We start from the raw sequence: 12639 nt of genomic DNA on the forward strand, positions 1-12639 counted from the left end.
CCTGTCTTTCAAACTATGTCCCAAACATTACCCTGGTGCCCCCAACCTCATCGTGGTGTCGCCATTCCAGCCCTGATGTCCCCATTCCTAGTTCCTGGTGTCTTCATTCCCAGTTCCTGGTTTCCCCATTTCCAATCCCTGGTGTCTCCAACGTGCTTGCAGTGTCCCCATCCCAGTCCCCAGTGTCCTCATTCCCATTCCTGGCTCCCACAGAGGAACTGATGAACACCAGAGGAGGGAACCAGGATTTATTGCCCCAAGCAGGATTTATTGCCCCAAGCAGGATAATTTCACACCAAAATTAAAGCATTGGGAGTAATTGTGAGTCTTGGCTTTCAAAGATAGAAAACAGGAAGTTGATCCATCGGGAAGAGCTGCAGGATGGGTGGGAGCAGCAGGATGAGCTTTGCTGAGTCTGTTGAATCTGGAGAGGGAAGGGTCTAGATCCGGTTCCGTGGATGGCTCAGGTGATTTGTACTGGGATGAGAGAGGGTCATTGTGTCACCCTGTCCCTGTCACCATCCCATGGGATGGACCTGGTTGTGGAGCCCATGGAGAGCAGGAACTGCTCTGGAATCTCACCTGGTCCTGTTCCATCCATTCCACACCAATCCTGATCCATCCATCCCACACCAATCCTGATCCATACATCCCAACTGATCCCACTCCATCCAACCTGCCTGATCCTGCTCTGGATTCCTGCCCTGCTCTGGAATCCCACCCTAATCCCACCTCATCCATCCTGTCCCAATCTCCCTCAGGAATCCCACTCTGATCCTGCTCCATACCTGCAGTCAAGCCGTTGGTTCCCACATCTTTTCCTGCAAAAAGAGAAGATCCATGAGATTCCAGCACGGATCACACTCTGGGATTAACCCCAGGATCCACCCTGGGATCTGCACAGAGGGGATCAGAGCTGGATCCACCACTGGCACTCACTGGCTGGCAGTTTGTATCCAGAGTTCTGCCTCCTCCCTGTGGAAAAACAGTGGGATCAGCACCCATGGTGTGGGATTCCCGGAACGCTGCTGGGTGGATCCGTGCCCTTCCCGACCCCCATCCTGTGTGTTACCAGATTGGAGCTTCCAGATGACAAATGACAATGACAATGCCGATGATGGCAGCGACGATGGACAGAGCAACCAGCAGGGTGAGATTCCCGGATTTTGGCTCTGGGAAATGCAGGATAGTGAGGAGGGGGAGGGGAATCCCCATTTGGGAATTCCCAGTTCCCTATTCCCACATTCCCAGCCTCACCCCAGCTGAAGATCCCAGGCTCCAGCATTCCGGGATGCTCCACCCGGCACTGGTACTGCTCCCGCTCCTCCGGCTGCGCCTCAATCCTGGCCCAGGTGTGGAAGGTGCTGTCGCTGTTGGGAACGATCCCACCCCACTCCGTCTCCTGATCCCAGATTTCATCCCCCTTCATCCAGTTGACTGTGATGGCCCTGGGGTAGAATCTGTACGCGTGGCAGAACAAGATCAGCCTCCTGTATTCCTCTTTTCTGGACACATGGACATCAGGGGGCTCTGAAACGGGATAATGGTGAGATGGATCCATGGAATTCAAGTGGAAACGGGATGGGGGTGAGATCTGCCCATGGAATTCCCACTGGAACAAGATGGGGGTGAGATCTGCCCATGGAATTCCTACAGGAATTACTGTGCTGCTGTGGCTAGCACAGGTCTTTCCCATGAGAATTCCTTTTGTGTTTTATAAATAAAGATAAAGTTTGGATGTTATTGAAAACAGTGTCCCAGGATTTGGACGGTGCAGGCCTGGCCAATCAGGCCTAGGGGGAGGTTTCTGACTGACCAATCTGGGTGACCTTTGAAAACTCTATATATATGATGAAATCAAAACAATAAAGGTCTTTCCTTCTTGCCACTGAGAACTGGGTTCTTTTCTCTGCTAGCGGCTCAACAGTGACATGCTCCCAACTCCTCCATTCCAAAATCCCAAATCCCCACAGGAATTCTGCCCCACCTTTGCACTCCAGCTCCTTCTGCCCACATTCGACGTATTTCTGAAGCCATTCCACACAGGTGTGCTCCAGGTAATTCGTCCACCTCTCAACCTCGTTCAGTTCACCTTCCCAACGCCTCCTGGTGATCTCAGCAGCGTTGTCAGCTGCCACGAATCTCTTGAATCCCAACTCGAAGGAGATGAAATCCCGCCCATCATAGCCAAACCGAAAGGATCCACGGACACTCCCGTCAGACAGGAGGTCACAGCCAGAAACCCGCTGGTACGTGTGGAGACCTGGGAGGGAGGATGGTACCCACAGAGACCCATGGCATTGTGTCCCAGCCCCACAGAGCCTCATCCCAGCCCCTTGGAGCCCCATGGAGGCACATCAGAGCCCCACAGATCCCATCCCAGCCCCACAGATCCCATCTCAGCCCCACAGATCCCATCCCAGCCCCACAGATCCCCCCAGCCCCAGCTCCCCCTACTCACCCTCACTCTGGTTGTATCGCTCCCGCAGTATATCCAGGGCCCGGGCAGCCACATGCTGGTTCTCCTCAGCAATCTTGGTCTGGGTACCCCAATATCCTGGCTCAGCTCCATCCTTCATCCACTGTGTCAGCAGCTCCATCTGGTTTCGCTCATTGTCGTAGCTCACAAAGGGAATCCCATCCATGTACCCCGTGACCATGAACTTGGGGACCTCCGGGCTGGGCTTTGACACCCCCACATGCAGGTAACGCAGGGAGTGCAGAACTGGGGGGACACAGAAACTGGGGGATCTGGGGGGGTCATGGCTCAATGAGAGGGGGAATGGGAGAGCTGGGAAGGGGTTTGGGGACCTCATGACCAAGAGCTTGGGGTGCAGGGCCTGGGGAGCACAGAGGCACAAGGTGTCTACCTGAGGTTCCAGCCCTGTCTGTGCTTTTCCTTGCAGGAGGAGTCTAGAGAGTCCCTGTGCCAAGGAAAGGGGGTCCAGGGGTCCCTAGAGTCGAGGAAAGAGGGATCACAAGATGGGGAGAGCCGGGAATAGGGGTCCTGGAGGTTCTTGGTGCACAGGAAAGGGGGGGCTGGGGGCTGGGAGAAGCAGGAATGGGGGTCCAGGGGCTCTCAGGGTCAAGGGAAAACAGGGACTGGGGAAAGCAGGATGGTAGGGAAATGGGGTGCAGGGGGGTGTTGCGGTTTAGAGGATGTTGCAGCAGACTTTACCCTAGAGCTTCTCTACCCAGCCCGGTTCAGCGCCTCAGAGCTCCAAACCCTCTGTCCCAGGACTGGACACTGCGCTCTCACCGGCCGGGGAGCCATAAGGCTAATTCTGGTTCGTCTGCTTCCACAACCGGCGATGATAAAGGAGGCGAGGAGGGTCTATGCGTTGTGTCCATGGAAGATGTTTATTCGCATGGTGCAGCAGAGGCCAACGACCTCCCCGAGGCAGAGATGCCTCGAGGGCAAAGGCCTCACATGCTCAGCCACATGTGGAGCACAGACACACGTGGAGCATAGACGGCAAGATGGCGGAGGGTAAGGGATTTTATAGGGAAACAGAGAGGGGCAGGGACAACACACAGGCCCAGTGACCTCTGGGTACAGGGGAGGTACAGGGGCAGAGTTAGGAGTACAGGAACCAATAGGGGAAACCCGAGGGAGTGGCCAGGGCCACGTGGAGTTAGGGTACAGGAACCAATAGGGAAAACTGGGGGCGTGGCTAGGACTATGTGGAGTAGGGAAGGTAGGACAATAGGTGACAAGTACAGTCGTTAAGAAAGGGGTGTGGGGAACTTGCAGCTATTATCACAATAGGGGGGGACTGGTGCAGGGGAGTCCCAGAGCCTCAGAATGGAAGTTCAGGGGGAAACGTCATGGGAATTCCCCTGGGTTCCCCCTGGAACGGCATTTGACCTTCAGGGACCCTGCCGGACCCCCTGGGACCCCTGCAGAAAGCGTGAGGGGTGCAGAACTGGGGGAACGCAGAGCCTGGCGAGGTCTGGCGGCGGCCAAGAGTCAGGGAGTGGAACTGGGAGAGCTGGGAAGAGTCCAGGGTTCAAGGAAGGGACTGGGAGAGGAGGGATGGGGCTGGGAAAGGTGGGAGGATCCTGGGGTGCAGTTTGGGAGACAGGAAAGAGAAAGTGACCGAGGGAGTGCCGCGGGCGGGGGAGAGGGGAAAAGGGGAATTCCAGAGGATTCACCGGGATCCCACTGGATCGCCGCTGCGACCCTCCTGAGATCCCCGGGAACCACCTGGGATCCCCCGGACCCCCTTTAAGGGAAAGGCCGGGAGTGGAGAACTGTGGGGACAAGGAAATTTCGGAAGCCTGGGGGGGTCCAAAAGCCGAGGAAAAGGGAGGGTCTGGGGTCTCGGAAATGCGGGATGCCTTGGAAGGGGGTGCAGGGGGGTTTGGTGCCGGATAAGGGGGAGCAGGGGGTCCCGGTGGCCAGAAATGAACATTCGAGAGGTCCCCGACCTCAGGAATGGGGCTTCAGTGGATTCCACTGCTCCATGGCGGTTCAGAGGGGTCCTGCTGCCGGGTAAGGGGGTTCATAGGGGTACCGGTGCTGGGGAAGGGGATGGAGGGCAGGGGTCAGAGGGGTTCAGGGAGTACCCGTGCCCGGGAAATGAGGTTTAGTGAGTTCCCGGTGCCCGGAAATGGACGTTCAGGGGGTCCCGGTGCTCAGGAATTGCGGTTCAGGGGGTCTCGGTCCCGGGGGTCCCATTCACCCTCTCGTCGCTCCCCCCGGGGCCCCCAGGAGCCCCAAGAGCACCCCCAGCCCCAGCGCTGGAGCCACCGCGCTGCACGGCTGCGACCCGCCTGGCCCCGCCCACTGCCCTGGCTCCGCCCCCAGAACAGCCTCCTGCCCTGCGATTGGCGCAGCTATTTCCTGACCGCCAATGGCAGCCCGGCCTGTCAGTGACGTCACCGGTCGCCGGCAGATCACGATCTCGCAGGTTGAGACCGAGGGAGGGTGGGGCGGGGGAGAGAAAAGGGGAATTACAGAGAATTCATGTGGATCCCAGTGGATCCTCGCTGCGACCCCCCTGGAGCCCTCTGGAAACCACCTGGGACCCTCCGGGACCCCCGGGATCCTCCGGAACTCCCATTGAGAAAGCGCCGGGAGTGGAGAACTGGGGGGACCCAGAAATTTGGGAGATCTGGGGGATCCAAAGTTAAGAAAAAGAGCACAGCTGGGGTCTGAGAAAGGCGAGATGGCTGGGAATGGGAGTGCCGGGGCTCCCAGGGCCGAATAAGGGGCACAGGGGATTCCATAACACGTGAAGGGGTCCAGGAGGGGATCCCAGTCCCGAGTAATGGGGTGCAGGGAGGTCCCTATGCCCAGGAATGGGGGTTCAGGGGGGTCCCAGGATCAAGGAAAGGGGGGTGAGGGCCCTGGGAGAGGAGGGATGGGGGGTGCAGGGTGTCCCTGTGCCCAGGAAAGGGGGGTCCCAGGGGTCCCCGGTGTTGCGGGAAATGGGAGCTGGGAAAGGCAGGAATGGGGGTCCAGGGGGTCATGGGGTCAAGGAAAAGTGGGGTTTGGGGTCTGGGAAAGGCGGGATGGCCGGGAAAGGGATTGCGGGGGGGTACTGGTGCAGGATAAGGGGGTTCAGACCCCAGCCCCGCCCTTTTCCTTGACCTTTGGACGCCCCAGATCCCCCACATTTCCGTGTGCCCCCAGTTCTCCACTCCCGGAGATTTCTAAAGGGGGTCCCGGAGGATTCTAGGGGATCCCAGGTGGTTTCCAGAGGGCTCCAGGGGGGTCGCAGCGAGGATCCACTGGGATCCACATGAATTCTCTGTAATTCCCCTTTTCTCTCCCCCGCCCCGCCCTCCCTCGGTCTCAACCTGCGAGATCGTGATCTGCCGGCGACCGGTGACGTCACTGACAGGCCGGGCTGCCATTGGCGGTCAGGAAATAGCTGCGCCAATCGCAGGGCAGGAGGCTGTTCTGGGGGCGGAGCCAGGGCAGTGGGCGGGGCCAGGCGGGTCGCAGCCGTGCAGCGCGGTGGCTCCAGCGCTGGGGCTGGGGGTGCTCTTGGGGCTCCTGGGGCACCTGGGAGCGGCGGCAGCGAGCGGAGAGGAACGGCGGCGGAGCTCGGAGAGGCTGTCCCAGAGCAGGTGGAAGCCGCGCTGCCTTGTGCCGGGGCTCGGGGCCGTGTTGCCGCTGATCTGAGGCCGCTGACCTGAGGCCGCTGAGGGAGCGGCTGCTCACGGTCTCGTTGCCGCTGATGCTGGAGCAGCGCCGGCTTGTCCCGGGTGCTGTGGGTAGCACAGAGGTGGCTGTCCCATTCCCGGGACTGTTCCCGGCCATGCGGCACCGGGCTGGGAGCCCTGGTGCAGCGGGAGATGATGCAATGGGCTGGCATGGGATGGGATGAACTTGAGTGTCTCTCCCAAGCCAAGCGCTCTGGAGGAGAAAGAGCAGCTTGGGGCATTCCGGGGATCCCGTCCCATCGTCTCGGTTGCGCATTCCCTGCCAAGCTCTGGCTCTTGTCTCAAACATGTACCGACCGGGCGCTGCGTTCGCTCACTGTTTCTGGGCTGCAACCCTCAGGGCAGGGCATGCAGGGAGCAATGCTGAGCCCCTCAGGGCTGCTGGTTCCTTTCTTGCCCCCCCGGCAGGCTGAGCCCGATCCGCAGCTGCCCTGTTCCCGCACTCGGCAGCTCCCGGGCGCTGTCCCTAACTGTCCCTAACTGTCCCCGCCTGTCCCAGCCCGGAGCTGCACAGCCAGAGGGGTTGGGGCTGCAGGGCCGAGCTGGGCCCGGAGCTCTCTGACACTGTGTTTGTGTCCCCAGGTGCTGCCGGGGAGCAGAGACAGGGCAGGACTGAGCTGGCAGCGCCTTCCAGAGCCAGCACCATCTGGGACCTCATCATGTACAGAGCCGCTGTTGAGATTCCCGAGGATGCCCTGGGTGCCCAGGATGGATCAGCAACCAGGGGCACAGAGCTGCCTCAGCTGCCAGATCCTGCTGGGCACAGGCAGGGAGAAGCTGCTTCTCTGTTGGAGCAGAGTGACTTGCAGCTCAGGAATGGCATTGGAGAGAAGTGCCAGGATGGATCAGCAATGGGAGTCACAGACAGAAGGAGCCTCAGAAGATATCTGGGTGACTGCAGGGCCAGCACTGTGGCCTCTAGGGAGGGGACAATGGACAGTGTCAGCCCAGGAGGACGGGGCTGGCAGGGTGTGGGTGTGTCCAGGGCTATGAAACAGCCCTTGTGCTCTGCTGGGACTGACAGCCCTGGCCCTGGGCAGTTCTGCTGCTGCAGGCTGTCCCCTGTACCTGTCCCTGGTTATCCCCAGGCCCTGTCCCTTTTTGTCCCCTGTTCTTGTCCCATGACTCCCTTGCTGCCGGCTGAGTGAGGGGCGAACGGGCTGGGGGTTGCTTCCTGCTTAGGACAGCTTCATCCTCACAGCCACAGCCTCTTTCCAGCTCCCGTTGAGTGGATCAGATCCCATCCCGTGCTCACCCTGCTGATGCTGACTCTGCTCCTGCTCCTGGCTGTGGCTCTGGCGGTGTCCTTGGCTGCTGTGTCAGGTAAGGAGGAGCAGCAGCCTCAGCCCAACCCCTCGGGGCACTGCGGGCTCACTGCTCCCTCACGGCCGGGATCGTCCCTCAGCCCCGCTCTGACCAATCAGCGCGAGAGAACGAGGAGTGACGGCTGAATCAGCCAATGGTAGTGGGTAGAGGGCTTTGAGCGGGAAAATCAGCCAATGGGAGCTCGGGCTGCTCCGTGAAGGGAGAATCCTCAGACCTTCTGCTGTTCGCTCTGTTGTGAGAATGCACAGAGACACTCCTCTGCTGCCGGCCTGTCCCCATGACTGGGTTGGGTACGATGGGATCTGCTACTTCCTCTCAAGGGCTCACCACTCCTCGGATCAGGGTCAGGCTCGGTGCTCTGAGCTCGAGGCCTCCCTGGCTGTGCTCAGTGACAAGGAAATGGTGAGTGAGGGGTTTGGGGTGCAGTAGGGTGGCTGAGGGGAGCCTGGGGAGCTCCTGGGCCAGGGGTGCAGCACCCACTACTGGCTCCTCTCTCTCTTTCCCAGGAGTTCTTCTTCCGCCTCATCAAGAATGACGATTCCTGATTCGGGCTGCACAGACAGGGCCAGCGGCTGCAGTGGGTGGATGGCAGCAGCTTCAACTCCTCTTGAATCCTGGGGGCACAGGCAGGGCCTGGGGAGCACAGAGGCACAAGGTGTCTACCTGAGGTTCCAGCCCTGTCTCTGCTTTTCCTTGCAGGGTTCATGCAGACTGTAGCAATGCAGACTGTGTGCACCTGGCTGAGAATTATCTTTGGAGACAGCTCTGCTCAAATGAGATGCAGTATATCTGCAGCAGACCCCAAACTCACCTGTGACAGAGGATAGAGGAAGGATATTCTCTGTGCTGAGCAGTCAAAGTGTCATTTCTTCCTCCCCAACATGGGGAGTTCCTTCCTCAGCTGCAGCGTCTGCCTTGCATAGACTCTCAGTGTCATCTCAGTGTTTGTTCTCATGATCACCTCAGAGCCTAATCTCCAGGAGATGAACATGCAGGAGGAGGAGATGATGAGGAAGCTGATATGTGGCTGCTTTGCCTGGGGCTGGGGGTTTGTTTCTCCTTCTGCAACCACTCTAGAACTCCTTCTGTTTCTCTTACAGTACATGTTTCTACAGTGATCTTTTCTATATATATGGATATAAGGCAATGGAAAAAGATTTCAAACACTTTCTCCTAACATTGTATTTCTACACTAATCTTGCACATATACATCGATCTACTGCTTTGCATACACACTACAAACAGGTGCTTCCATCTGGATGTGACCTGCCTTGCTGTAAGGTACTAATAATGCCAAGGTGTGCATTTAACCCCACAGGGGCCATTCGCTGAAGGGCTGGACTGCATCCTTGTGGTCCCTTCCAACTCAGAACTTTCTGCGATGGCCTTGTGTGAGCTCCATCAGTATTTATGGTGCCAATGTTGCTGTTGTTGTTATTTACAGTATTATTTTATTATTTTTGCAATAAACGCTTGTCAAGGCCGCATTGTCCTTCGTGTCCGCTCAGCACCAGCAGCCCTGTCCCTTGCCCTGCTCCCCCTGCCCCGGGGGCTTCAGCCGAGCCAGAGCCTCTTCCCAGTGCTCCCAGTCTGCCCGTGCAGCCTCCAGCAGCCAGCGAGGCCTTCAGCTGGGCCGGCAGAGAGGAGCTGCTGGGAGCTCCCAAATCAGTTTGGTTCCGTTTGTCCTTTCCAGCCTGGGGAACAACGATTTGGGAGTTTTCTGCCCAAACGCTGTCCGTTCCTCCGCTCAGCTCAAGGGGTTTGGGGAGATTTTGGCTTTTTGGGGGAAATCAAAGCGATGTGGGGACAAGGTGGGATTGTCCCTCAGCGGCGTTCTGACCAATCAGAGTTCAAGAACAAGGAGTGGTGGAGATTTGGCCAATCAAAAGGAGCGGTGGGGTTTGGGCGAGAACATCAGCCAATGGGAGTGAGGGGCGGGCTTTGGGCGGGTTATATAAAAGGATCTCTGAGGGGCTTGAAGCTCCCTGGAGCCTCAAAGTCAGACTCGGGATTGTCCTGGAATATCCCGGGCTGGGCAGGTGGCCAAGGAACCTCTATGGTGAGTTCGGGATGGAGCAGAGACCTCCTGCAGCCCCGGCAGGAGCCCAGGCCGGAGCAGGAGATACCTGAGAGAGACCCCGAGCCCGTGGGAAGCCCCTCAGAGCCATGGCAGGTGCTCCCGGCGGGACTCCCGGCCTGTTCCTGAGGGACTCTGTGCGGTGCCTCACAGGATTCCATCATTCCAATGTGAAATTCTACCCTCTGGCGGAGGCACTGGGCACTTCCACCTGAATTTGAGCCAATTTCATCAGGTTTGGGGACTTGGGGACATCGGCAGCACTGGATGGAGCCAGAGGCGCGGGGAAGCAGCTGGAGGGGAATTTGGGGCAGAGCAGAGCTTTGGGCTCTGCCGGAGCAGATGGGAGCGATCAGAGTTCACCATGCAGCACTGCTTGCAGGTTCTGTCAGTTGTTGTCGGCCAGGTCCTGGGGAGGAGGATCAGCAGCTCTTTAACTTTTACAGCTCTTTAACTTCAGGCAATGACAGTTCTCCTTGGACTCTCTCGGGGCACTCAGACCTTTCCAACCCCTCACTGACCCCAGGAGGGTCAATGTGCTCCCATTTCCCTCCCAGGCTCTCTCGGAATTTTCTCCTAGAGAAAAACCTCACAAGAGCAGAAAACCCCACAGCAGCTCTGGACCACACTGATGGGAAGAGCCGAGGAATCTCGAATGTGATGGCAATTTACTGTTGTAGTAAATGTTGTACTTTTATTCCAGTAAAAAACGTAATTCTACTGTTCCAGCCCAGCCCTGATGTGGTGACTGAAGGTCTTGTGATTGATGCCTTGGGGCAGATTTGAGTGAAACATATCGGAATATATAAACTATATTCTTAGTTTATATAAGAATATAAGAAATATTTCTATAAGGCACAAGCCTCGCTGAGCTTTGCAGCCAGGAAAACACAATTTTGGGGGTTTTGCTCTTTGTTCATGATGTGGTTTGAACACAGCAGAGCAGAGGCAGGAAATGTCACTGTCCATTTGTGCAGGTGGTTGTTGTGCAGCGATGGTGGCAGCAGCTCCCACATCCTCCCTGTTGGCTCCCACATTCCCCCCGAGCATCTCAAAATGTCGGGAGAGGAATGAGCCTGGAATGTTCTGGGGCGCTCAGGAGGCCAAAGAACTGCTGTGGTGAGTCCGGGATGGAGCAGAGTCTCCCTGCAGGAGCCCAGGGGATGCCTGAGAGAGACCAAAGCTGCTCTGTCAGTGCCCTCCTCACCCTAGGCAGGAAACAGTAGGAATATGTATTAGACTGCTGTAATAGAAAAGGTTTTTCAAGCTTATCTCCATCAACATCAGGCGTGCTTCTGGTTAATTGCCAAGCACTCAGCGCTGTTACTTTGCTTTATTTTCTTTGTTCCCTATTGTGTTTTATTAAACCTTTTAAACTTTAACAGGACAGTGATACCTTTCACACAAGGAAAGGCTGGAGGATCACGTTAAGGGTGGGGAGACATCACTCATGGTTGTAACAGAAGCGATTTGAGGAAATTAATTGAATTGATTTTCAAACAAATCACAGCAGGAGAATGACTAGTAAAATAAATCCTACAAAAACACCTTCTTCCCGCTCCTCTCTCCTTTCCAGGCTTCCCTTTATCCTCCCCACACAGGGACTGGGATCACAGCCAGCTCATGTCACGACTTCTGTGGGGTTTCTGCTCCATCCCAGACTCACCCACAGCTCTCAGCACCTTCAGCTCCAGGTCATCCCAAACTCTCACCTGTCCCCCGAACCAGGAAATGCCTCAGAAACCAGAAAATCGGCTGTGAAAAATGGGTGTTTGCAGTTGTTAATAAACGAGCCCCGAGGGGATCTGCAAAAACCAGATTTAATCTTAAGCGACAGAATGACAGAGTTCTTTGGCAAGAGTCACCCTGCTGCTAACGGGACAGTCAAGGCACAGCAAGGGGAAATAAGCAAAAAACCCAGACAAATCACAGGATATTAAACTGGAAAGGGAGCAAAGAACACTGTGGGTGTGTGAAAGCATGGTGAGGAGGAGGATAAAAAGAAACCAGGTGTAAAAGCTTCACAGCACTCAAACTTATCAGTATTTGAACTTATCTAAATCTATAATTTAACTTATGCCTTCACTGATGTCTCAGTTTAACAGAGAAACAACATTTGGCAGCATTTAACTTGGCTTATACCTTAACAATTTAACGGAGGAGTAACACTTAACATTTAGCCTGACATGCATTAATTCAATAATTTAACAGAGGAGTAACACTTAACAACATTTAACCTGACTTATGATTTTGAAGTCAAATTTAGCCACTTAACAGAGGAACAACAATTAGCAGCATTTAACTTGGCTTATAACTCTAACTTAACCTCACTCACAGGTCTGATTTAGTCAGACATCCGAGGCACTCAAACACCTCAGAGCAGCATTTCTGCCACATTTGCCAAAACACAGGCACAGTGTGTGCACACAGAAAGAGTCAGTGCCAGGGAGCTGTCAGGAATTCCCCTCGAGTACAGCGAAATGCTCACTCTGGATCCTTTTCCATCTCCCCAGAGAGGGAAGGGTTGATGTTGCAGAGCAGAAAGGCCTTGCAAAGTGAGGGCCTTGCTGCCCTTGTAAAATCCTTGCTCACTTCTGTTACTTTGGTGAACTAGAAAAGCATTCTGGGAATGACTCAGCCAAGCTGGAGGTGAAAAACAAGTTACATAATTGTAAAACAATTATTAGTACCAGTAAGTGCTCTCACCGTGGGACTTGTGGGTGGTTGTACCTGATGCCTGTTCCTATCACGGTCTATAGTGGTTGGTTAAACACATCTGTTATGCCTCACAAGTATGTAAACTCATAACAAATGAATGGTTTAAGAACCCTGGATTTTTACAATAAAGGGGTCTTTGCCATACCATCATAGAGATCGTGTGTTTAATGCTGCAGGCTGAGCCTCGAGGAGTGGGAGGTGCCTCGTTTTTTGGGGATCCCCCAAGTGCAGCAAACGGGAGATTTCCCAGCTTGGAGAGGCCTCACTCAGAGGGAGGAGCTGCTCCTCGTTTTGGGGCTCCTTTTGGATTGCTGTTTATAGGGCCAGAGAGATGGGCTTTAGTC

General features: G+C 55.8%; 1 pseudogene across 1 annotated transcript; it reads right to left on the reverse strand.

Annotated features, from left to right (window-relative positions):
- Nucleotides 1-233: 233 nt before the first annotated feature.
- LOC146421291 (class I histocompatibility antigen, F10 alpha chain-like) lies at nt 234-2829 on the reverse strand (annotated as a pseudogene). Its single transcript, XR_014848706.1, has 7 exons — nt 2462-2829; nt 1988-2263; nt 1258-1530; nt 1073-1172; nt 940-975; nt 789-821; nt 234-477 (listed from the first exon to the last, which is right to left on the reverse strand). The product of XR_014848706.1 is annotated as a class I histocompatibility antigen, F10 alpha chain-like (transcript).
- Nucleotides 2830-12639: the final 9810 nt, after the last annotated feature.

The sequence above is a fragment of the Lichenostomus cassidix genome, unplaced genomic scaffold (assembly GCF_008360975.1).
Source record: "Lichenostomus cassidix isolate B80296 unplaced genomic scaffold, HeHo_3.0 HiC_scaffold_33, whole genome shotgun sequence".
NCBI classification, from domain to species: Eukaryota; Metazoa; Chordata; class Aves; order Passeriformes; family Meliphagidae; genus Lichenostomus; species Lichenostomus cassidix.